Source organism: Oryctolagus cuniculus, chromosome 11 (genome assembly GCF_051225735.1).
Source record: "Oryctolagus cuniculus isolate XC-2025 breed Fujian yellow rabbit chromosome 11, ASM5122573v1, whole genome shotgun sequence".
NCBI classification, from domain to species: domain Eukaryota; kingdom Metazoa; phylum Chordata; class Mammalia; order Lagomorpha; family Leporidae; genus Oryctolagus; species Oryctolagus cuniculus.
This window is the reverse complement of record NC_142877.1, coordinates 96977907-97001986: the sequence shown is the minus strand read 5'-3', so window position 1 is coordinate 97001986 and position 24080 is coordinate 96977907. Positions and strand designations below refer to the sequence as shown.

Genomic DNA, 24080 nt, shown 5'->3' with positions numbered 1-24080 from the left:
TCTCCTACATGAGTGCAAGGGCCCAAGGCCTTGCACCATCTTCTGCTGCTTTCCCAGGCACGTTAGCAGGGAGCTGGATTGGAAGTGAAGCAGCTGAGACTCAAACCGGCACCCATATGGGATGCCGGTGCCACAGGCAATGGCTTTACCCGCTATATCACAGCACCAGCCCCAGTACCATATACTTTAGTGGCAGGCTGGAATTGGAACTTGGGTTTCCTAGGTGCTGATTCTTTGAATGTAGAGCTCACCCAAGGGCCCTGCTGATGGCAGACCAATTGAGCTTGGTGCTTTGGAGTCTGGCTTTAGGGTCATTTGCATATTACTGAGTACATTTATTAGACTCTGATTAGAAGGAAAAGGGTTTCAGCAGAAGAGGCTGAGGCTTACAGACACCTTGTCACGTCCTCTAAATCTTCTCTTCCCTTCCATACTCTGTTCCCACTGCCCCCACAATGAAACCCTGATACCTCTCACTCAGTTGTCTCATCAGCTTATTGAAAGGAAATGATGGGGCCAGCGCTGTGGCGTAGTGGGTAAAGCTGCTGCCTGCAGTGCTGGCATCCCATATGGGCGCCGGTTTGAGTCCCGGCTCTTTCACTTCCAATCCAGCTCTCTGCTGTGGCCTGGGAAAGCAGTAGAAGATGGCCCAAGACCTTGGGCCCCTGCACCTGTGTGGGAAGACCCAGAAGAAACTCCTGACTTCAGATCGGCACAGCTCCAGCTGTTGCAGCCAACTGGGGAGTGAACCAGTGGATGGAAGACCTCTCTCTCTCTCTCTCTCTCTCTCTCTCTCTGCCTTTCCTTCTCTGTGTAACTCTGACTTTCAAATAAATAAATCAATCTTTAAAAAAAAAAAAAAAAAAGGAAATGACACTGTCTAAGAGAATTAAGAGGTGGTGGGTTAAGAGCTCTACAGTCCAGACTTGGGATCAGGGGATCTGGGTATGCAGTCTCCCCTGCCAACTGGGTGATGTGTGTGAAAATACTTCTTTAAGCTCCACTTTAAAATTCCATTCTAGTTCCAAATTTTTATAAGATAGCAATTCAAGTGAATTCGTATTTCTCCAGGGAAAATCTCCAAGGATTTCCCTCAGGCCCCTCCAATAATACAAAGGCTCACATGGGACCCTCAGGCACGCACAGAGCCCTCCAGTCTTTTCTCCTCATTGCTCGGGTCTTCTCCTTCCCTGTCCACCTCTCTAAATGCCAGGCATCCTCCACAGGCAAGGTGGAAGTCTCTTTCAAAGTCCAATGGCACCTGCTGCCTGTATCGTGACTAATTGCACAGGACCTCATCTTTCGGAGCCAGGAGTATGTCAGTCTCTTACTGCATCACCAGAAAATTTGCTATTAGGTAAGGACTGATTGATTGCTGACAGGAAAAAGTCAATCTAATGTGCAAGGGCAGAATTTGAGCAAGCTAGCAAGAGGGTTATTTGAGAGACCAACACACTCTTATACATCTTCCTGCACCATGAGTATAGGACTGTCCTTGGCGGTGCCCTATCTGGGCAAGCGCACTGGAGCACTTTCTAGCACCCCTAGCGGAGTGGGAGAGACTCTGCTCTCTTTATTACCGCTTGTTCCACAAATATTCACTGAGTAACAACTCCGGGCCGGGGACTGGGCTGAGTGCTTTCCATGAGTCACCTCACTTAACCCCCAGGATAATCCTATGGTGTGGCTATTACTATGGTTTCTGTCTTAGAAACGAGGAAACAGAAGCTCAAGGGGTGTTGAATAACTTGCCCAAGGTCAGCAGCTATGAGTAGTGAGCCAAGAGCCAAATCCAGATCGTCTGATTATAGAACCCGAACTCTGAGCCAGGATACCAGAAAGCTCTTCATGGGACACAGGCTTCTACCTCTTGGAGCCTGGGAACTGGAAGGGAAGAGAAGCCAGCGAACAGGTCAGCTGAATGGAACCAGACACTACAGGGCAAGCACAGGGTACCAGGGAGCACACAGCAGCGCCAACGGCAGGCCCCTGAGAAGAAGCCATGTCTAAGTGAAGCTTCCCAGGATAAGCCGAGTCAGCCAAAAAAAGCAGGTGCTCTTCAGACAGAAGACCCAGCGGACACCGTGGTGCACTGAGAGGGAACGGAGCATGGCTCTCCTCTCTGCACAAATGCAGGCAGTGCAGGAGGACTGCAGGGCAGAGCACAGGCAGGGAAACAAGGCTGGGGAGGTAGCCTGGGGCCACAGCACGAAGGGCCTGGTCTGCTCAGGGAAGAAATCTGGGCTTCCATGGGTGTAGTGGGAGGGAGCCACTGAAGGATTTTTAAGCAGGAAAATGATAAGATCACATTTGTGCATTATAAAGACCCCTGGGGGCTAGCACTGTGGCATAATGGGAGTAAAGCCACTCCTGCAGTGCCGGCATCCCATATGGGCACTGGTTCGAGTCCCGGCTGCTCCACTTCCAATCTAGCTCTCTGCTATGGCCTGGGAAAGCAGAAGATGGCCCAAGTGCTTGGATGAAGCTTTTAGCTCCTGGCTTCAGCCTGGTCCAGCCCTGGCCATTACAGCCATCTGGGGAGTGAGCCAATGGATGGAAGAGCTCTCTGTGTGACTCTCCCTCTCCGATTCTTTCAGATAAATAACTTAACAAAAGAAAAGAAAATTGATGGGTCAGCCTTCTTTCTCCTTCCTAACAGAACACCCAACACACACTTATTCAGGAGTCCCCCTCTTCTGGGTGACCAGGTGCAGGAGAATATTCTAGAGGCTTCTAGAAAGATTTCCACCTACATGAAGCACACAAGAAGAGATGGCCTTTTGTACATCTGCACATTGTAGAGACTATGGTTATCGGTTGACTAGCCTGAGGCTGAAGCCACCACTTGGGGGAGTTTGAGGCTAACAGATGCAAATGGAACCAGAGCTGTGAAGTTCTGCCCAGGAGTCAGCCCTTGCAATGAATCTGTTGTAAACTGATCTCAGCCATTCTTTTCTCACAGCATCCTACCTGACTCTTGAAAAGTGCTGTAAGCTGGCAGAACTGGCCATTGTTGTAATTCAAACAAATATGATAGTGGATTGGCCCAAGGCAGTGGGAGTGGGGACAAGTTAAAAGACTCTGCAAAGCATGGCCTGATGTGCACATGGGATGATAAAAGATAGGGTGGCATTTAAGAGGTCACTCGGTCACCTTCTCCTGTTGACTTCCATGGAAATTCAGAGAGGTGTTCTGAAAGAGAGGGTCTCCAGCCAGATCAAACCCCAGAAAACCCTTCTGCTCAATCCAAGAAGGCTCTCCAACTCAGAATATAATGCCAGGGAGCAGAGAACACCCCGGAGAAGTGGGAAACAGCGGCAGCAGTGTGCCCTCCTGCGCTGACATGGAGGCTTGTCCTATGTCTGTGAGTAGGCAGGCCAGTTTAATTCTGAATTTGCCACCTGAGCCTATTCTGGGCTAAGAAGGTCTCCTCCCTCCTACTGATCCCTTTGAGAACTCCCTCCTGAAATCAGCCCTGAGGAACACACCATGTCCTCCTGCCTGAAACCTGATGGCCTCCTCCCACCAGCCCTGTTTTAACTAAAGACAGAGGTAGGCTCCATCCTATCTTGGTCCAGGCGGATCCCAAGGCCAGACTTCCTTTGACAGTTTTTTGTGTTTCTCTCCTTCACCCAGTGCTACTGTCAATAGTGTGTGTGTCTTTATCTGCAATGTGAGGGTTCTCTTTTGACATTGCTGCTACCAAGAAGCCTGGAGGGAAGCTCACCACGGTCCCCTGGCTGGAGCTGCCTGCCTTGTCTTTCCAGAATCACCCTCCACTTTCCTCCTCCCGGTGTGGGATGTACGAGGCTGACACATGAGGCACCGACAGGCTTACACTCCCTGCAGCTTCCAGTTGGCTTGGGCCAATGGGAGCACCAACAAGAGAAGGGAAGACGGGAAGTCAACGAAACCAGAGTGTTGATTTATGTAACTCCTCCATGTAGCTGGGTGAAGGCCAGGAAGGACGGCTGGAGCCCTTGTCTGGACATTCTAGCTCCTATAAGGTAGCCCTCTTGATCTCTGATTCAAGTAACTGCTCCAACCCCTCACTTATTCCTGCCTAGGGCAGAGCAGAGCCGCCTCACTCCCTGTGTCTTCTCTTTACCTTGCCCACACCTTGGAAAGCAATTCCCTTTTTAACTCCACTCAGAGCATCCTGGTTCGATTGTGCCTCCTCTTTCCTTTTGGAATGCTGACTTTGCATGTTTTTCACTGTGCCCATCCAAGCCTGCTGAGCAAGACTAAGTGTGTAACCAGCATGATGGAAATCTGAGCCCAGGGAGGAGAATGGGGAAGAAGGAAGCATTCCAGGCTGCCCTGCAATGGAGAAGAATTTAGGCAAGGCTGGTCGGGAGTTCTTGTGCTCCGGTCCACCATTTCTTCCAGGATGGGCCACCTTAACACCCTGGTGTGCTTCCTCACTGCTGGGAGCCTTGTATGGGAAGTGCGGCCTCTGCAAATACGGTAATGGATTTCAGAGCGCAGCTATATCCCTGTGTTTGGAGGTCTCTGGGGCACATTCTCATGGCCACTACACTCATCCTAGGGACATATACTGTTTTCCTCCCCAGAGAGAGTTGAACTTCAAAGTATGTTTCCTGAGCTCCGTGGCGATGCTGGGATACCCACCATGGGAAGGCAGGTCGCTGTCTCCCAGATGGCCTTGGAACTTATTGCTTATTACCTTACAAGTGTGTAATCAGCAGCACTCAGCTAACTAAGTCTGGCAAGATCAAAACATGAGCTGGCCAGCACACCATGGAGTTCTGTTACTCATGTTCATGAGGCTGATATAAAAAATAAAAATCAGAATGGCAACTTCTTCACTTCCCATGAGAAGCCTCCTCTAGGAGGACAAGAGGATCTGGAATCTCTAGGATTAACACATCCGTTGCCTAGAGAACTGTCAGTGGGACGCTTGAGTGAGACGACAAATCCCGGAGAACTAGATAAAGCAAAGGCTTAGAGCAGCAAAGTAATCTACGTAGTGCGTCAGTCATGTGACACAGGGATTGCCTTACAGACAGGACGTGGACACTCAGACACAACGCCCGCAACCCTCTAGATACATCTACCCCCTGGCCAAAATCCACTGGCTAAGATTCCTTCTCCACCGGACGGGAATTGAATGAGCCCTGCCAAAATTCATCTCTGTATCTATCTTTTTCTCTGCTTCCACCACCTACAGTATCCACTTTGCGTGATTTCTCTGCCACGCCCAGACAACCCAAGGGCCTTGGAAGTCACCTTGTCTTTGGTGATTGAGCTTCCATATCGAAACCAGTAGTATTGTTATTACAGTCGAGCACTCGAAAAATCAGGCCTTCTTTTCCTTTTCAGAGCCCTGAGCTGGAAAAAGGAGCCTCTGGGTGAATTCCTTGGTCCACTTGGTTTTCTGCCTTGTCAGAGGTACCCTCCGTATGCAGCACGAACAAGGTTCACCAGAGTGACTCCATTTTGGAATATGAAATGGGATATCTCTTCCCCAGCCAAGTGACATTGGTGAAGGACTTACCGATCGAACACATACAATAGGGCTCAGTGCCAAGAACGACCTGAGGGAGATATGACACTACACCAAGGCTCACGGACGTAAGGATAAGAGACAACTCCACCCAAACTAACCTCTGAAAGAGGGCACCATGCAACGCCAGCCCTCCAGCATGCAGGCATCCATTCTTAACAGCCAGCACCTGCCACAAAGCCCTCTGAGTGACCCTGAAGCAAGTCAGTCTGGAGGGACCACAACCTCACGAACTTACAGCCACTTGCCTGGTGAGCAGAGCTGCCCAGGTGATGGAGTGTGCTCTCCCGCTCCTCTCTGTCCTCCTCACTTGTGACGTGCTCGCCTGACCAACCTGGTACACTGGCTATTATTGGCGTGTGTGGGGTTGACAAACAAATCGGACACCATCAAAAGACACAACCAAGTGTGGTTACATTCTTGGGAAAGACTGTCTCCCAGGTATGTGTGCTTGTACTCCCAATACCCTCCCATGTCTCTGTTCCCCACTCATGGAATCTCTGGTTCCTTTGCCAACAATTGTGGCTGAGAAGGGCAGAACCATCTGGAAACCCTAGCCCTCTATTATTCCCCGCCCATTGGAAGGGGAAGCATATCTGAGCACATCCAGCTAGTAACCGTCAGACAACTGCACTGCCAAATTCTGCCTCCGAGGAGCCTGCACGGCCCCCTGGCAAGAAGAAAGCCCTTATCTCAATTTGGACAATGGCCATGGCCAGGATGCCAACCTCTTCCAAGGCAATGTGTGGATTTAGAGCACACACTTTTGGGTCTTCCTCTGGCCAGACAGTCCTCCTTGGCCTTAGCTTGCACTACCCCTGCAGTAGCCTTAATCCACTTTGCCAGGCAGCGTTCATAATGTGCGACTAATTCTTCATTCCACTTGGTGAGAAGGCAGCAAATGAGCCTTGCCACCACAGTCCACCACGGTCTCTGGATGCCTGTTACAAGCCCACGGACGGAACGGGAGGGACATTTCCCAGCCCCTCGTCTCCACTTCCTCCAACCAGGAACCAGAAAAGCCACAAGGCTCATTTGTTTTTGGTCAAATGTGGGTCAAGCAGGAACAAAGTCCTGAGAATTAGAAAATCCAATTTCCAGGGCTGACTTTGTCCTGGGCTAACTCAGCAGCTTTCAGAAAACACTCAGTTTCTCTAGGATGAAATTTGCTGCCTCTTTGTAGAACAGTGACATCTGGCCCCACTCACCCCGGAGAGCGCTTCTAAGGGAAAATGTGACCAAGGATGTCAGAGCGGTGGGAGTTACAGAGCACATACAGAGCTCTGCCAGGCCTGGGGCAGCATTGGAACCAGAGGCTTTTTATGATTAATAATAATAATAGTAATAATAATTCTGCACCCTGGAGGAAGGCTTTTGTTTACTCCAAGAAGGAGTGTCCAGCAGATCCCAGCAAACCCATCACGACAGGATTTCCCCAAGATGAACTCCCTGGGTTCCTCCAGCCTCATGTAGCACAGCAATATCCTAAGGGCTCTGTGGCTTCCTTTCTTTGGATCGCCCAAGTCCCTTGCATCTGCTAAGAAAGTTGGGACTTAATGGAGAATGCTCTTAACCACAAAGGGCAAGCAACGGTGTGCTTGAGAGGACTCTGTTGGGTCCCATTTCTCACTCAGTGAGGCGACCGGGACCTCCGGAAGTGGATGCTCCTACCTGTGGCAGATGTGAAGCGCAGCTGGACCGCGGGGCCGATGTGGGCACTCGGCTGTGGCCTTCTCTGTGGCTCCCATTGGCTGCTCCATACTCCTTCCTCTATAAAGGATCTTTGATGATGTGGCTCGCGTGACTACATTCAGCTACCAGGCCTCGTATCCCCCATGGTCACCTGGGAAGTGAAACCAATTCTCTCAGCCACAGCTGAGTATCCCGAGACCAATCAGCCGTGTGCACAGAGAAAATGACCGCATTTGGCAGTGAGTGAGTCAGGTCCCACCCCTGAAGGGTCAGGATCCGTAGTAGAGGAAGAGTCAGGATCCATAGTCTAGATAGAAAGGTCAGAGGGGACAAGCCTGTCATTTAGGGTCATTCCCAGGAAACAAGGTATCAAGGGCCAGCCACTGCAGTGCAGCAGGTAAAGCTGCCGTCTGCAGCACTGGCATCACACATGGTGCTGGTTCAAGTCCTGGCTGCTCCACTTCTGATCCAGCTTCCTGATAAAGTGCGTGAGAAAAGCAGGAGAAGATGGCACAAGTTCTGGGGCCCCTGCACCCACATGGGAGACCCAGGAGAAGCTCTTGGCTTCAGCCTGGCCCAGCCCTGGCCACTGGGGAGCGAACCAATGGATGGAAGATCTCTCTCTCTCTGTCCCTCCTCTCTTTCTCTACCTTTCAAATAAATAGATCTTGAAAAGAGCAGGGAAGGGGGAGGGGGAGGGGGAGGGGGAAGAAAATAGGATCTCATTGGAAGTCAGGCAGCCAAGCTAACTGCACCGAAGTGCAGGGGAGCTGCTGAGAATTCTCTGGTCTTTTATCTAAATTGGAGTCATATTTGTCCAAGAAATGCAGCCACTAATACAGAATCTGCCCAGCACTGCACTTGGCCACACCACGCTCACAGTGGGCTTTGCTCTTGGGTTCTTATCTGATTCTGTTCGTTAGAGCAGGCTCAACCTCTGAATACTCACGGGAAGGGGGCAGAGAGTAAAAAACAAACAAACAAAACAGCTGCCCAGATATTTGCCACTGCTGCTCTGAGGATTTGGGCTTCTGTGGCTAAAGATGTTATCATCCTTCCCCCTCCAGGCATCTCAAGTCATAGTTCAAACCAGCTGCATTGTATTAACTCATTTCCATGACAACAAGTGACCACTTTTCCCTTTTTCCTGTCTTCCATCACTTATACATGATAGGGAAGGGACAGCAAATATCAATATATTTCCACACCAAGGTAGGGATTTGTGCTAACAAACATGCCTCATTAACTCCTATCAAACAGTCAGAAAAAAAAACAAAACAAAACTTGTACATGAAGAGATTGATATTTCCCCCCAGAGATAAAATTATATTTAATTTTTCCAAAATCAGTAAAGCAAATACAACTTATTTTGAAATACTATTAACTACTGGCCAACTTCTTTGGATTGAAGATGGCTTTCCTTTATCCAGGAAGCATCTTTCATAATGACTATGTTTTAGGCACAGTTGCATTGGAGAATTTTCCAGAACACCTTGGTCCACCCAGGATTATGTAGAAAAATTCCTTTTTTGCCAAAGGTGAAAAATCCAACTTTCTTACATTTAGAACCCCTGGAAAACATCAACATATTATGTATGAGCAGCCTCAGCAAAAAGGGTTACATATGAGGAGCCATTGAGCAAAGGAAAAAAAAAAGGAGAGGAGGCTTTGTTGTATTCAGTGTAATTGCTTTTCTTGCTTCCCTGATAGGACAACACGGGCCTACACGGGGCAGCTTCTCAGTGACACACAGGGCTAGGGTGGCAATCTCTTCACTTATTTCTATAAAATACTTGACTTCGAAAAGAAAAAGGTTCATGTAAAGATCAGCCTCATTCTTAAATGCAATTAAGAACTGAGGGTGGTAAACTTGGAAGTGCTCCCAAGTACGCACTTGATCGCTACGGTGGGCTGAATGATGCTTCACCGCTCATCAAAGAAACACCTGTGTGCTGATACCTAGAAACCGGGACTGCGGCTCTGTGGAAGAAACCTTGTCAGAGATATAATTAAATTAAGACTCTGAAGATGAGGAAATTGTCCTGGATTGTCTGGTCAGCCCTAAATCCAATGCCAGGCATTCTTCCAAGAGACATGCAGAGGAAGCGCAGAGACCAGGAAGGAGCAGCTGATCACAGAGGCAGAGGTGACAAGAGTGATGGCCAATGACCAAGGGAAGCCAACAGCCAGTAGGAAACAGAGACCAGGTCTTCCCCTGGAGCCTCTGCAGGGCGTGGTCCTGCCAGCATTTTTTTATTTATTTTTTTTTTTTTTACAGGCAGAGTGGACAGTGAGAGAGACAGAGAGAAAGGTCTTCCTTTGCCATTGGTTCACCCTCCAATGGCCGGCACAGCCGGCGCGTTGCGGCCAGCGCACTGCACTGATCTGAAGGCAGGAGCCAGGTACTTATCCTGGTCTCCCATGGGGTGCAGGGCCCAAGGACTTGGGCCATCCTCCACTGCACTCCTGGGCCATAGCAGAGAGCTGGCCTGGAAGAGGGGCAACCAGGACAGAATCTTGCGCCCCGACCGGGACTAGAACCTGGTGTGCCGGCACCGCAAGGCGGAGGATTAGCCTAGTGAGCCGCGGCGCCAGCCCTGCCAGCATCTTGATTCAGACTCCTGCCCTCCGGAATCAGGAGCCTATCTGCTTCTGCTTCAGTAAGCCACCAGGTTAGTGGTTCTTCATATGGCTTCCACGAGAAATGGGTACCGTAATCCAGTCAGATCATGAAGCCAGGAGACATAATGGAGAATTTAATTATTTAAAAGAGCAAGTCCTGGGGTGGGCATTGTGGTGCAGCAGCTTAAACTCTTGCTCAGGGAGTCCATATCCTGTAACCGAGTGCCAGTTTGAGTCCAAGCTGCCCCTATTTCGGTCTAGCTTCTTGCTAATGCATTCTGGGAGGCAACAGATGGTGGCTGAAGTGCATGGCCCCCTCCACCCACATGGGAGACCCAGATGGAATCCTGGGCTCCTGGATTTGGCCTGATCCAGACCTGGTCATTATGTCTGGGGAGTGAACCTGCAGATGGAAGCGCTCTTCCTCCCTCTCCCTCCCTTCCATCCCTCCCTCCCTTTTTCTTTCTCCCTCGCAAGTAGATGAAAAAAATAATCAAAATTTTAAAAAAGACAAATCTAATGAAAGATAAGTTTTTAAAAAGATTTTTTTTTATTTGAAAGAATTACAGAGAGACAGAGGCAGACACATAAAAAGAGACATCTTCCATCTGCTGTTTGATTTTCCAACTGGCTGCTACAGCCAGAGCTGAGCCAATCTAAAGCCAGGAGCTTCTTCCAGGTCTCTCACATAGGTGCAGGGGCCCAAGTACTTGGGACATCTCCTGCTGCTTTCCCAGGCCATAGCAGAGAGCTGGATCAGAAGTAGAACAGCCGGAACTTGAACCAGTGCCCGTATGGGATGCTGGCACCACAGGAGGAGGCTTGGCCCACTGCACCCCAGCACCAGCTCCAAAAGAGAATTTTATTATGGTATCTGAAGTCCTGACATCCTGCTGGAAGCATTTACACAAAAAGGCTCAGACATTAGTGTAACAGATTTTCCACCTGAGGGTACACTCCAAGGAGAACACGTCTGCTCAGCATGTTCTCAGACACTGCACCCCATTTTCCCTCGGTGTCATCACCCACATTCACTGACCCACTCCAGAAAAAAGGCTGTTCTGTCAGCCTGAGTCTCAAAGCGAAGATAATGGATATGTGGTGAGTGCACAGGATACGAGAGAACAAAACCACGTTCCAGGGACAGTTCACCGTGGCAGCACAATCTAGGCCAACCTAACACAGACCTTTGTCTAATCCTCCTAACAGCTCCATGGTACAGATGTAATCACCTTCATTTTAGAAATCAGACGGACTCAGAGAGATGCATTACCTTGCTTGAAGACACACAACTGGTGAAAGGCAAACGTGGCACTCATGTCTCGAACACCGAGTGCTGTGGTTTGGATATTGGATGCCAGTCAAAAGTTCAGGATTAAAGGTGTGATCCCCAGGGTGGTGCTGTGGGGAAGTAGTGGGAACTAGGAAGTGGGACTGAGGAGGGGAGTGTGGGAAGGCTAGGTCACTGGGGGCATCCCTTTAGAAGCAGTTCTCTCAAGGTTTTTCTAAAAGCCTGAGTTTGGGCCCAGCCTCTCTTCTCCATCATATGACTCACTATGTGATCTTTCTTCTGTACATGCTCCACCATCCATCATGAGTCTCTCATGAGAGCCAAAGCCTAGTTTCAAAGATTGTTAGGAAAACTCTCCTTCCTCTAGAATCCACATTCTTTGAGAGAGATTCTTTATGGAATTAAAACCTTATCACAGTAAGCCTTCATGAGGAGAGAGGCAGGAATGAGTATCAGTCAAGAGAGTTCCATTATTTTTTTAGCAGAAGAAAGGAAGGAAGGAAGGAACAAAGAAAGGAGAGAATGGAGGAGAGAGAGAGAGAGGGGTGATACACATTATACCTAATGTTTTCACATATCTCATTTATTCCTCACAATAGTACATTTGTGGAAGGGTATTATATTTTCTACTTAATAACTTATTTTAATAAATTATATAAATGATAATTTAAACATTAATTTAAAAATTATTTATTTGAAAGGAAGAGACACAGAACAAGAGAAACACAGAGAGATTGAGACAGATAGACAGTGATCTCCCATCTATTAGTTCACTCTCCTCAAATGCCTACAAAAGGAACGCAGACCAAACCAAAGCTGGGAGCCAGGATTAAGGATTCAGTCTAGGTCTTCCACGTGTGTTGCAGGGGTCAAACTGCTTGAGTCTTCACCTGCTGCCTCCGGGGTGTGCATCAACAGGAAGCCAAAATTGGGAGCAGAGTGAGGACTTGAACCCAAGCACTCTGCTATAGGATGTGGGTACTCCAAGAACTGTCTTAACTGACATGCCAAATGGCCACCCCAAAATAAACATTCATCTACCTGCTATCTGTCAAGAGCTAGGTATTGTTGGTGAAGCATCATGGTAAGTCCTAAACACACAACATACAGAAAACTGTAGTCTCTACCTTCGAGAAGCCTTCAGTCTGGTGGCGAGAGATAGCTTATAAACAAGTAAACAGCAGGTAATTACAACTTGTGATGTGTTATCTGATGGAAACACATCATGCACTGGTTGAGGAATAAGAAGAGGGTGTAGACAGAGTGGTCGAGGTAGGCCTAGACGATGAGATGGATCTAGTCATACAAAGAACCAGGAAAGGGTGCACTTAGCGTGAAGATTGGAGCATGTGAGAGCCCTCCAACTGACAGCTGGCACACGCACAGGTCTCCAAGCCTGCAGGCTGCGCTGGTTGCAACACAATGCATGAGGGTGAACGGAAAGGGATGAAGTTGAAGCAAGCATAGTCCCCTCAGGACTGTGGGAGTCCTTGGTAACAGCTTGAATTGTATTCCCCATGAGCTAAATAGTGATTAAGCAGGGGAGAGTCTTTCATTTATATTGGGTATCTAAGTTTTTAAAAGTACACTGAATGCTGGGGCAAGAATACAACAGGAGGGAAACTGTAGTGTAAGAGAGAGAACTGTCAGAAGCTTCCTGTGGTCTGCTGGTGGGGACTTGGCCACGGAACATGACCAGGGAGAGGAGGAGAAGGGGGTGACTTCCAAATGTATGTAAGGAGGCACTGTGGCTGGGTGGGGGAGAGTCTGGAAGAAGGAGTTGAGAATCAAGAACGGGATTCTTCGGTCGGTAAGAAATAGATGCAGTATTCACGTCTGCATCCCATAAGCCAGTTTGCTGGCCCGGGGCCTATGAAAGGAACTAATAGAGGGTGAACTCAACTGGATGTGTTCTTATGAATCCCAGAGACATTTCTCAACCTCACCCAAGTTCTTGTTGTGACAATTTCCTTTTGTTTGAGTCATCCCACAAACCAGCACCACGGCATGGTTTCTGGATGTATTTAATAGCACCACTGTTCTCTGCACCAGACTACCAGTGCCTGCAGCATGAAATACCACACAGAGGGACTTTGATGAAAGAGCGTGGCTGGAGAAAGGCGACTAAAGCCAGAGAATGATGAAGTATTGAATACCCTCTAATGTGGTAACTAATCCCAAGTGAGAGCCTATTTTAGTGCGAGTCTATTCCTGCTTAGCTGCAGGCACTCCAGTTCTGTTCCCCTCAGACTTAGATCTGTGCATTCCCCATGCCAGCCCACGCCTGACCTGGCTCCCAATTCTAATCATGACTCCAGATCCACCAGCTCCCTGTAAGAGGGCAACATTTACCCACCCATCCCCCACCGGGGGGCCCGGACTGTTCTCTGAATTCCATCTGAATGGCTCCAGTTGTGACCCCAGAGCCATCTCCTAAGTGTGTCTTGGCCAACATCGCCCCTGCAAAGTCATGAACGTTCCTGAGCCACAACCAGCCAGCTAAACAGACTACCAGACTCCTAGAAACTGTGAGACCAAAGGTGTTTGGCATTTTAAACCACTGAATGAATGCTACAGTCACATTTCACACAGCAAAAAATAAGTAATACAGATTTCGGTATTACTGGAAGCGTGTAAACCACAGTCTGGAGTGGCTTTGCAGCCGGTTAGCAATTCCAGCTTTCTATTAACGTGCACCCTGGGCGGCAGCAGGTTATATAGCTCAGGTTCTTGGGTCCCTACCACCCACATGGGAGACTTGGATGGAATCCCAGGCTTGGAACGTCATCCTGGCTCATCCTTGGCTTTTGAGGGCATTTGGGGAATGAACCAGCAGATGAAGATCCGTCTCTTTCTCTCTGTGTCTTTGCAGAAGCGACAGAGACTTGGAGGTATCGCAGGAAGTCTGGAGAGCCTTGAAACAGCCTCGGAAGCCTTGGTAGCCTTTGAAGAGGCCGTAGAGAAGACCTGAACTACGGAAAGGGAAGACTTATTCTGCAGTGGTAGAAAGTTTGGTGACACTATCACCTGCAGGGATGTGGCAAGTAGAAAATGTACCCAACCAACAGAATCATGTCACCAAGGAGATTTCCAGTGGGAGGGCTGAAGATGCCACCTGTTTTCTTTTCTTCGTATGTAAAATGTGATAGTGGGGGCCGGAGAATGACAGAAAGGACTGCTAATGTGGAGGAGTCGAGACTTGATGGCTTTGAACATTCGCAGCTTTCTAAGATGGCAAATGATACAAAAACACTGGCAAAACCGTGCCCCCTTCAGGGAAAAGGGACGATGACCAGGACGGCAGCGCTAAGAACTCAGGGAACAGAGCTAGGAATCACTGAGAGTAATTCCCGCACCACGAGTCCTAGTCTACTTCTAACGTCCTGACTGGCAGGAACTTCTAACTTCTAACAATCGGAGTCCACAATTCCTGGGGGCCCATGACTGTGATAGGCTGTTTTCCTCCATTCTGGGTAGAGGTGTCTACATTGGTTACCCTGTAGCTGACTCATCATGTGTGTTGGGTGTGTGGTGTTGCTAGTTGAGATGCCCACATCCCATATTGGAGAAACTGGGTTGAATTCCTAGCTCCTGGCTCCTGTTTCCTGCTTATGCAGATCCTGGAAGGCAGCAGTAATGGCTGAACACATTGGGTTCCTGCCACCCATGTGGGAAACCTGGATTGAGCTCTTAGATCCCAGCTTTGACCCTTGTCCAGTCCTGGCTGTTTCAAGTATTTGAGGAATAAACCAACAGTCAGGAACTGACAAGATGTCTGGCTGCCTCTGTTTCTCAAATAAAAAATAAGTTCAAGGAAAAATGAAAATAGAGGTTAAAGAGTGGGGGCTGGCATTGTGGCATTGTGTGTTAAAGCCACCGCCTACAATGCAGCTAGCCCATGTGGGTACCAGATTGAGTCCCCGCTGCTCTGCTTCCAATCCAGCTCCCTGCTAAGGCACCTGGGAAAGCAGAAAATGGCCCAAGTGTTTGGGCTTCTGCATCCACATGAGAGACCTGGATAAAGCTCCAGGCTCCTAGCTTTGGTCTGGTCCAACCTTGGCTACTGTGAGTATTTGAGGAGTGAGCCAGCAGATGGAAGATCTCTCTGCCTCTCTCTTTTCCTCTTTCTCTAACCACCTTTCAAATAAATAAAATCTTTTAAAAAGAAGATAAAAATTAGGGAGGTTATTTGGCGCAGAAGTTAAGATGCCCTTCGGAGGCCGATACCGCAGCTCAATAGGCCAATCCTCTGCCTGCGGCGCTGGCACCCCGGATTCTAGTCCCGGTCGGGGTGCCGGATTCTGTCCTGGTCACTCCTCTTCATGTCCAGCTCTCTGCTGTGGCCCGCGAGTGCAGTGGAGGATGGCCCAGGTCCTTGGGCCCTGCACCCACGTGGGAGACCAGGAGAAGCACCTGGCTCCTGGCTTCAGATCAGTGAGGTGCGCCAGCCGCAGAGGCCACTGGGGGTGAACCAATGTCAAAGGAAGACCTTTCTCTCTGTCTCTCTCTCTCACTGGCCACTCTGCCTGTCAAAAAATAAAAAATAAAATAAAGTAAAATAAAATAAAATAAAAAGATGCCCTTTGGAATATCTTCATCCCATCTTGGAGTGCCTAGGTTCAGGTCCTGGGAACACTCTTTTTTAAGATTTATTTATTTATTTGAAAGGCAGAATTATAGAGAGGCAGAGGCACACAGAGAGAGAGGTCTTCCATCCACTGGTTCACTTCCCAGATGGCTGCAATGGCCAGAGCTGTGCCAATCCGAAGCCAGGAGCCAGGAGCCTCTTCCAGGTCTCCCACGAGGGTGCAGGAGCCCAAGGACTTGGGCCATCTTCCAGTGTTTTCCCAGGTCATAGCAGAGAGCTGGATCAGAAGTGGAGCAGCTGGGACTCCAATCGGAGCCCATGTGGGATGCCAGTGCTGCAGGCACTGGCTTTACTCGCAACACCACAAGCGCCAGCCCCCTGGGTACGCTTGCAATTCCAGCTTTCTATTAACGTGCACCCTGGGCGGCAGCAGGTTATGTAGCTCAGGTTCTTGGGTCCCTACCACCCACATGGGAGACTTGGATGGAATCCCAGGCTTGGAACGTCATCCTGGCTCATCCTTGGCTTTTGAGGGCATTTGGGGAATGAACCAGCAGATGAAGATCCGTCTCTTTCTCTCTGTGTCTCTGCCTCTCAAGTAATAAAAAAAAGATAAACTAAATATTTAAACTTTCTTTCTCAATATAAGCTCTATCAAGTTCAAGGCACTTTTAAAATAATGACAGCAGCTATTTTGTCCATAAAGAATGGAAAGTCCTGGGAACTTAACCATGTAATACAATCTTTTTTACATTATTAATGGAAGAAAACTGGGGGCACTTTAAGGACTTGTTAAGATTAGGAGACAAGAAGAAGTCAGCGTGACTCAGTCGGGACTCTCAGGCAGATCTGATGGTTTCCCACTGAAGCTCTCATAAAACTGTCCTTGCTTGCGGAGAGAAATGAGCAGGAGCGTCGCTGTGGGAGTGGAGGACTCTGGGGAAGCTCTCAACTTCCTGGGTGTTTTGCTGTCAATGCTTTGGCCAGCCTTCTCAGAATCCTCTCATAATAAGTAGATGTTATTGTTCTTCGAGCCTCCAGAAAATCAACAAGCAAAATGCCTTGAGCATCCCAAAACAACTGTTCCATGACCTTTGCTCTTGACCCTTCCACAGTTGCTTTGATGGGGCCACTTTCACCTTCCAGCCATTGCTTTGATTCTGCATTGTCTTCAGAATCTGTTATGGTTCAAACTGGATTGAGCTGTTTAAGCTCCAAAGTCTTACATTATGGTTACTGGATTGATTATGAAGTCTTGATCTAATTATGGTATCTGAAGGTGGAACCACTGGGAAGTGATCAAATTGGATTAAGTTGTTTTGGGGGGCATGACCAGATCACGATGGCTTTATAAAGAGAGACACGCTCCCTGCATTTGCCTGCTTCCTGTCCTGCCACGTGATCATCACTCCACCATCTTCCAGCCTCACCAGATGCCAGTTCCAATGGGGGCACACAATCTTATATGGTGAGGCATCAAACTGTAAGCCAAAATAAATTGTTTCTCTCTCTTTATAGCTTCTCTCCAGTATTTTAGTTCAAGTAATGAAAAGCTGACAAATACAGGATCATGATGTTAATGCCATGTTGCGTCTCCTGTTAATACTTCTTCAAAGAAATGCTTCAGGGTCTTGATCCTAGTTTCTTAAAATTTTCATTGAAAATTCTTCTCTGAATGTGCAGCTGACCGGGGTGCAATCGTGTTGCTATCCATTGAGCAGACCATTTGTTCCACTCCAATTCTTTCACCCAGAATTGTACAAGCTGAACTGATTGAGATGTTTGTTACTAATCATCAGTCTTTGTTAACGAAGGCACAAATATGATTGACTGTTACCTTGAAAACTGATGTGAATGGTCTGCTGCTGTGTTTCATCTTCAACATGACCTTGTTCCTTCTGATAAAGAACTTGGCGTTTGTCTCCTGCTGATTTATTTGGGGGCATTGTCCCCACACATTTTCCAGAAAGCATCAATGATTACACCATTCTTCAACCCAAGCTTCACCATTAATTGAACTTTTTTCCTTGCTTCAACTTGAACAGAATGCAAGCTGCTTAGTGAAGAGTTGCTTCCTTTCTGACACTAGACCCAATTCACATTATGACAAATTAGTATGAGATTACTTTGGTGCAAAACGTTTTTAAATCCATCCATAGCTTCTCCGTGGCATGCATTTCTATGCGCTTTAGGAGACCTCTTGTGCAAGGAACTTCAAGTTTGAGAAACATTCACATTATCTTTTACTTCTATTTTTCCATGAAGTTTTTGAGCTATCCTTCCATGGTTTTCAAAAGATTTATTCTTATTTGAAAGCAGAGTTACTTGGGGGTGGGGGTGAAGAGAAAGAGAGAGATTGTCTACCCACTGCTTCACTCTCCAAGTGGCCACACTGGCCACTGCTGGACCAGTCCATAGCCAAGAGCTTCAAGTGGATCTCCCACATGGAAAGCAGAGGCACAAGCATTTGAGCCACCTTCTGCTGCCTTCCCAGCCACATTAGCAGGGAGCTGGGACTCAAACGGGCACGTTCATGGGATGCTGGCATCGCCAGTGGCAGCTTAATCCACTGCACAACAATGTTGGCCCCATATCCTTCCACATATTTTGAGATGCATAATTTCAGAATCCCTTATTTATAATACAGACTCCCTTCCCCACCTGCACAGTCTATTTGACACTGGGTTATCCAGTGGAGAAATGGGCCATGCTGAGCCGCCATTAAGATATTGCATAATGAAAGACTTCCTAGAAAAGACCCTGGAGGCGCAGGCAGTCAAAGCCAAAATTAACTATTGGGATTGCATCAAATTGAGAAGTTTCTGTACTGCAAAAGAAACAATCAGGAGAGTGAAGAGGCAACCGACAGAATGGTAAAAATATTTGCAAACTACGCAACAGATAAAGGGTTGATAACCAGAATCTACAAAGAAATCAAGAAACTCCACAACATCAAAACAAACAACCCACTTAAGAGATGGGCCAAGGACCTCAATAGACATTTTTGAAAAGAGGAAACCCAAATGGCCAACAGACACATGAAAAAATGTTCAAGATCACTAGCAATCAGGGAAATGCAAATCAAAACCACAATGAGGTTTCACCTCACCCCAGTTAGAATGGCTCACATTCAGAAATCTACCAACAATAGATGCTGGAGAGGATGTGGGGAAAAAGGAACACTAACCCACTGTTGGTGGGAATGCAAATTGGTTAAGCCACTATGGAAGTCAGTCTGGAGATTCCTCAGAAACCTGAATATAACCCTACCATACAACCCAGCCATACCACTCCTTGGAATTTACCCAGAGGAAATTAAATTGGCAAACAAACAAGCTGTCTGCACATTAATGTTTATTGCGGCTCAATTCACAATAGCTAAGACCTGGAATCAACCCAAATGCCCATCAACAGTAGACTGGATAAAGAAATTATGGGACATGTACTCTATAGAATACTATACAGCAGTCAAAAACAACAAAATCCGGTCATTTGCAACAAGATGGAGGAATCTGGAAAACATCATGCTGAGTGAATTAAGTCAGTCCCAAAGGGACAAATACCATATTTTCTCCCTGATAGGTGACAAGTGAGCACCAAAGGGGAAACCTGTTGAAGTGAAATGGATACTATGAGAAACAGTGACTTGATCAGCTCTTGTCCTGACTGTTGATGTACAATGTAATACTTTATCCCTTTTAGTATTTTTTCTTTGTTTTGTTCTAGTACTATTGGTTGAACTCTGTAATTAACACACAATTATTCTTAGGTGTTTAAATTTTAACTGAAAAGTGATCCCTGTTAAATATAACAGTGGGAATAAAAGAGGGAGGAGATGTACAATTTGGGACATGCTCAATCAGACTTGCCCCAAATGGTGGAGTTAGAATCGTGCCAGGGGATCCCAATACAATCCCATCAAGGTGGCATGTACCAATGCCATCTCACTAGTCCAAGTGATCAATTTCAGTTCACAATTTATCACACTGATAGGTCTAAGAGTCAAAGGGATCACACAAACAAGACTAGAGTCTGCTAATACTAACTGATATAATCATAAAGGGAGAGAATGATCCATCATGGGAAGCAGGATACACAGCAGACTCATAGAATGGCAGATGTCCTAAACAGCACTCTGGCCTCAGAATCAGCCCTTAAGGCATTTTGATCTGGCTGAAGAGCCCATGAGAGTATTTTAGGCATGGAAAGCCAAGACAAACTGGGAAAAAAAAAAAAAAAAGACCTAAATGAAAGATCTCTGCGAGTGAGATCCCAGTGGAAAGAACAGGGCCATCAAAGAAGGAGGTACCTTTCTATGAAGGGAGGAGAGAACTTCCACTTTGCTATGACCCTTTTGGAATAAGATCGAAGTCGGCGAACTCAAAAGGCTTCCATAGCCTTGGCAACTCATGACTAGAGCCTAGGGAGATTACTGACGCCATAAACAAGAGTGTCAAATTGTTAAGTCAACAACAGGAGTCACTGTGTACTTACTTCTCATGTGGGATCTGTCCTTAGTGTGTTGTCCAATGTGAAGTAATGCTATAACTAGTACTGAAACAGTATTTTACACTTTGTTTCTGTGTGGGTGCAAACTGATGAAATCTACTTAATATATACTGAACTGATCTTCTGTATATAAAGATAATTGAAAATGAATCTTGATGTGAAAGGAATGGGAGAGGGAGCGGGAGATGGGAGGGGTGCGAGTGGGAGGGAAATTATGGGGGGGGAAGCCATTGTAATCCATTAACTGTACTTTGGAAATTTATATTTACTAAATAAAAAATTAAAAAAAGATATTGCATAACTAAATAATCATCTACTTCTGTCTCTGAAGCCCTATGTTTGAGGTCATATTTAAGTACATGAGACATAAGAATAATTTCAGGGACCACAGAGATTAGGTCACAAAAGGGACTGTGGCCTCCTTTTCTGATTCTGTCTTGTTACTCAGGCCAGGGGAATCCAGATGCCATCTTGGAGGTGCCCTATGGGGATTTGTGGCCAGAATGGATGCTTTGGCCGAGGGTTAGAGAGGAACTGAGGCCTACGACCTTCAGCCCTGTGAGGCACTAAGAGACCCCTCATTTTTAGTCAAGCTTTTGGGTGGCGGCAGTCCTAGCTGGCAACTGGACTACAACCTTATGAGAAACCCTGATCCCAAACCACCCATTAAGTCGCTTCTGAATTCCTGGCCTTCAGAAGCTGTGAGATAACAAGTGCTTGGGTTTCTTTTAAGTCAGTCACTTTTGGAGTAATTTATTATGTTCCCATAGTTAACTGAAACAGTTATCCAGAGGTGGTTTCTGTTTGCTACTGAAGAATCTTGACCAAGTCAATACATAAGATAGCTGGTACAGAACCTTGGAGCTACTCAACACATGGTAGCAAATGCTACTTTATTGTTAAATCAATTCACTTTATGTTACTCCACAGAGCAGACCTAGAATTAATGAGGGGAAGTTACACGGAGGTAAAATTCAGTTCAGTGAAAGTTAAAAAAAAAAAAGGTATCTCCAATAATCAGAAGTAAAAATAAGGGAGCAATTTGTTTAGCCAACTAATGAGCTCCTCCCACTTGAAAGCCTTCACAGACAGGAGGGAATCATGGGTGATGCAGAATAAATGCTTGCTTTGGGAGGGAAGTGGAACTAACCAAACTCTAGGTAGACTCTCAGCTTTAAGATTCTGTGTGCAATTCAACATGGCCTAGGGATTCTTGCTTAGTGCTATCATATCCAACCTCTCCCATTTCTCAGGGCAACCAGCCCAAACATGACATCAGAAGATCATTGAGGGGAGGGGAAATAGAACAGAGCATTTGTGAGAAATACACCGAAGTAGCAAGCCAGAATCTGATTTCTCCATCAAAAGTGATAGTCCTGAGACAGACAGCTTCCAGTAAGTAGCAACTCAAACATTAACAATCTTCAAGTCAAGAGAAGCAAGGAAACTGACCAAATAACAGGTTAACAAGAAATTTACAGAGAAACTGAAAAAAAAAATCCTTGAAATAGGCCACAGAGTTTTGGCAAGCTGATCCTCACCGACAAATGGGAAGGGCAGCCAGGAGTCTCATAATGGTACGGTCAGGGAATGACTAAAGCATGAGCCAGAGCCTTGGCGGGTGCTACAGTCAAGTACATCTGAATTCTGCAGAGGTTAAATAAATAATTATGGCAGGATTTCATGAGTGCAGCAATTAAAACTGCGACCAGATCAGCCCATATTTGGGGAGCACTGGGAGCAAACTTGACTCTATTTAAAAAATATGAAGGTGCCGACTGCCAGGCTATCTCTACCAAAAATCGGATGACTACGCCAAAGGAGCTGAGCCAGCAGCCTAGAAATCATCACCAGAGGCCATTGGCTAGAACTGGGAGGTAAGCACAACCCATTTCCACCATTCAGATTCCTAGGAGAGGAAGCCCCTGCCAGGTAACCCACAAGGAGAGGAAAAGAGAAGGAACTGCTGTGGGGAGCTCACCAATGGAACTCTTTTCGTGGAAACGGAGGCAGCTCAGAGGGCTGCGATGTGTCACCAACACCCTTGGTGTGTTTGCCTTTTCTTCCCTTAGCTCCTCCGTAGGGCACTTCTCTCACTCTTTAGGAACCCTGATTCCCTTTCAGCCAACATGGCTTGCAGTCTCCAGCTGAGACTGTAGTACGGTTGCATAGATAGGGCTGGAATGTTTAGGATGTATGTAATTTTTGTGTTGCTCAATGTTGAAGATGACCCAGGAGGCTCTAGATAATGTCTTCACAGCCAAGCCCTCTGGAGCCTTGGGAAGACTTGTGGCTTTCCCAGCATCGTGACCTAACGCATGGCACAGAGGCTGAGAGCCTCAGAAGATAGGGTCACCAGGAGAGACCTTCCCAATATAGACTAGCATCTCCAAACTGCAGAAGTCCATGTTCAGCCTTTCTCAGGCTACCTCTCCCAATGCCAAGGTCACTGCTAACGATGGAGTGTTACATTGTTTTTGCTTTATATTTTTATGCAGAATTTCTTGCTGATTCATTCCTTCCCACATTGGTCCTCATTTAATTTTTATTTATTTATTTAAGTTATTTTTGAGACAAAGAGGGAGATAGAACCCCATCTGCTGCTTTACTCCCCAAATGCCTGCAACATCCTGGGCTGGGCCAGACCAAAGCTGGGAGCCGGAAGTTCGATCTGGCTTTCCCACATGAGTGGTAGGGACCCACACTTGAGTGGTAGGGACCCACACCTGCTCGTCTCCCAAGGTACACAATAACAGGAAGGTGGAATCAAGAGTGGAGCTGGGACTTGAACCCAGGCACTCTGAAACCAGGCTCCTGAACAGTGCTTGGATTGCTAAATACCATTAGGCCCCAGTCTTCTAGCCTCCCTCTCTTAGCTTAATTGAATGAGTGGTCCAGCTGCCCTAAAGTTTCCCTAACAGATAACACCTTGATGTTTGGTATTGCCACAAGGGGTTTCATTTAGAGGATTTCTAGACCCAGGGCACAAAGTACTGTAGCCCACTTGGCTATCATAAAAATTCTCTAAAGAGAACAGCATTACTGACCAACCAGGAACTTGGACACCAAGTAGACATGGAACTAAATGATCACTGTGATTCCGACCAGCGTGCAGCTGTTCCTACCTTGATTCCCCTCTTTGCTGACTCCTCCTTCCTCGTAGCCTCATTAAAAACTGTGAAGCATCCTCACTCAGCAGGCTGGTAGCTCTTGAGACTAAAAAGTCTGCTTCTTGGAGCTGGCACTATGGCATAGTGGGTAAAGCCACTGCCTGCAGTGCCGGCATCCCATATGGGCGCCAGTTGGAATCCTGGCTGTTCCACTTCCGATCCAGCTCTCTGCTATGGCCTGGGAAAGCAGTAGAAGATGGCCCAAGTCTTTGGGCCCCTCCACCTGCATGGGAGACCCAGAAGAAGATCCTGACTGCGGCCATCTGGGGAGTGAACCAGCAAATGGAACACCCCTCCCTCCCTCTCTCTGCCTCTCCTTCTCTGTGTAACTCTGGCCTTCAAATAAATAAATCTTAAAAAAAAAAAAAAAAAAAAAAGTCTGCTTCTTCCTCATCGAGAGATAGATTAAACTTTCCTGGGGCAGTGCTGCGATGCAGCAGGTTTAGCCTGCCGCCTACAGCGCCAGTATCCCATATGGGCAACAGTTCAAGTCCCGACTGCTTCACTTCAGTCCAGCTCTCTGCTAACGTGCCTGGGAAAGCAACAGAGGATGGCCCAAGTACTTGGACCCCACACTCACGTGGAAGAACTGAGTAAAGCTCCTGGCTTTAGTTTGACCCAGCCCTGGCTGTTGCAGGATAGTAGATGGAATACTTCTGTCTGTCTGTCTCTCCCTCTCCC

At 47.2% G+C, this 24080-nt stretch overlaps 1 long non-coding RNA gene across 1 annotated transcript in view; it reads right to left on the bottom strand.

Moving 5' to 3' along the window:
- Positions 1–24080, bottom strand: part of LOC149123572 (uncharacterized) — a 125501-nt gene that overhangs the window by 72860 nt on the left and 28561 nt on the right. The window contains exon 3 of the long non-coding RNA XR_016216928.1: positions 7199–7370. This is a non-coding gene — a long non-coding RNA (uncharacterized LOC149123572). The remainder of the gene's footprint in view (positions 1–7198; positions 7371–24080) is intronic.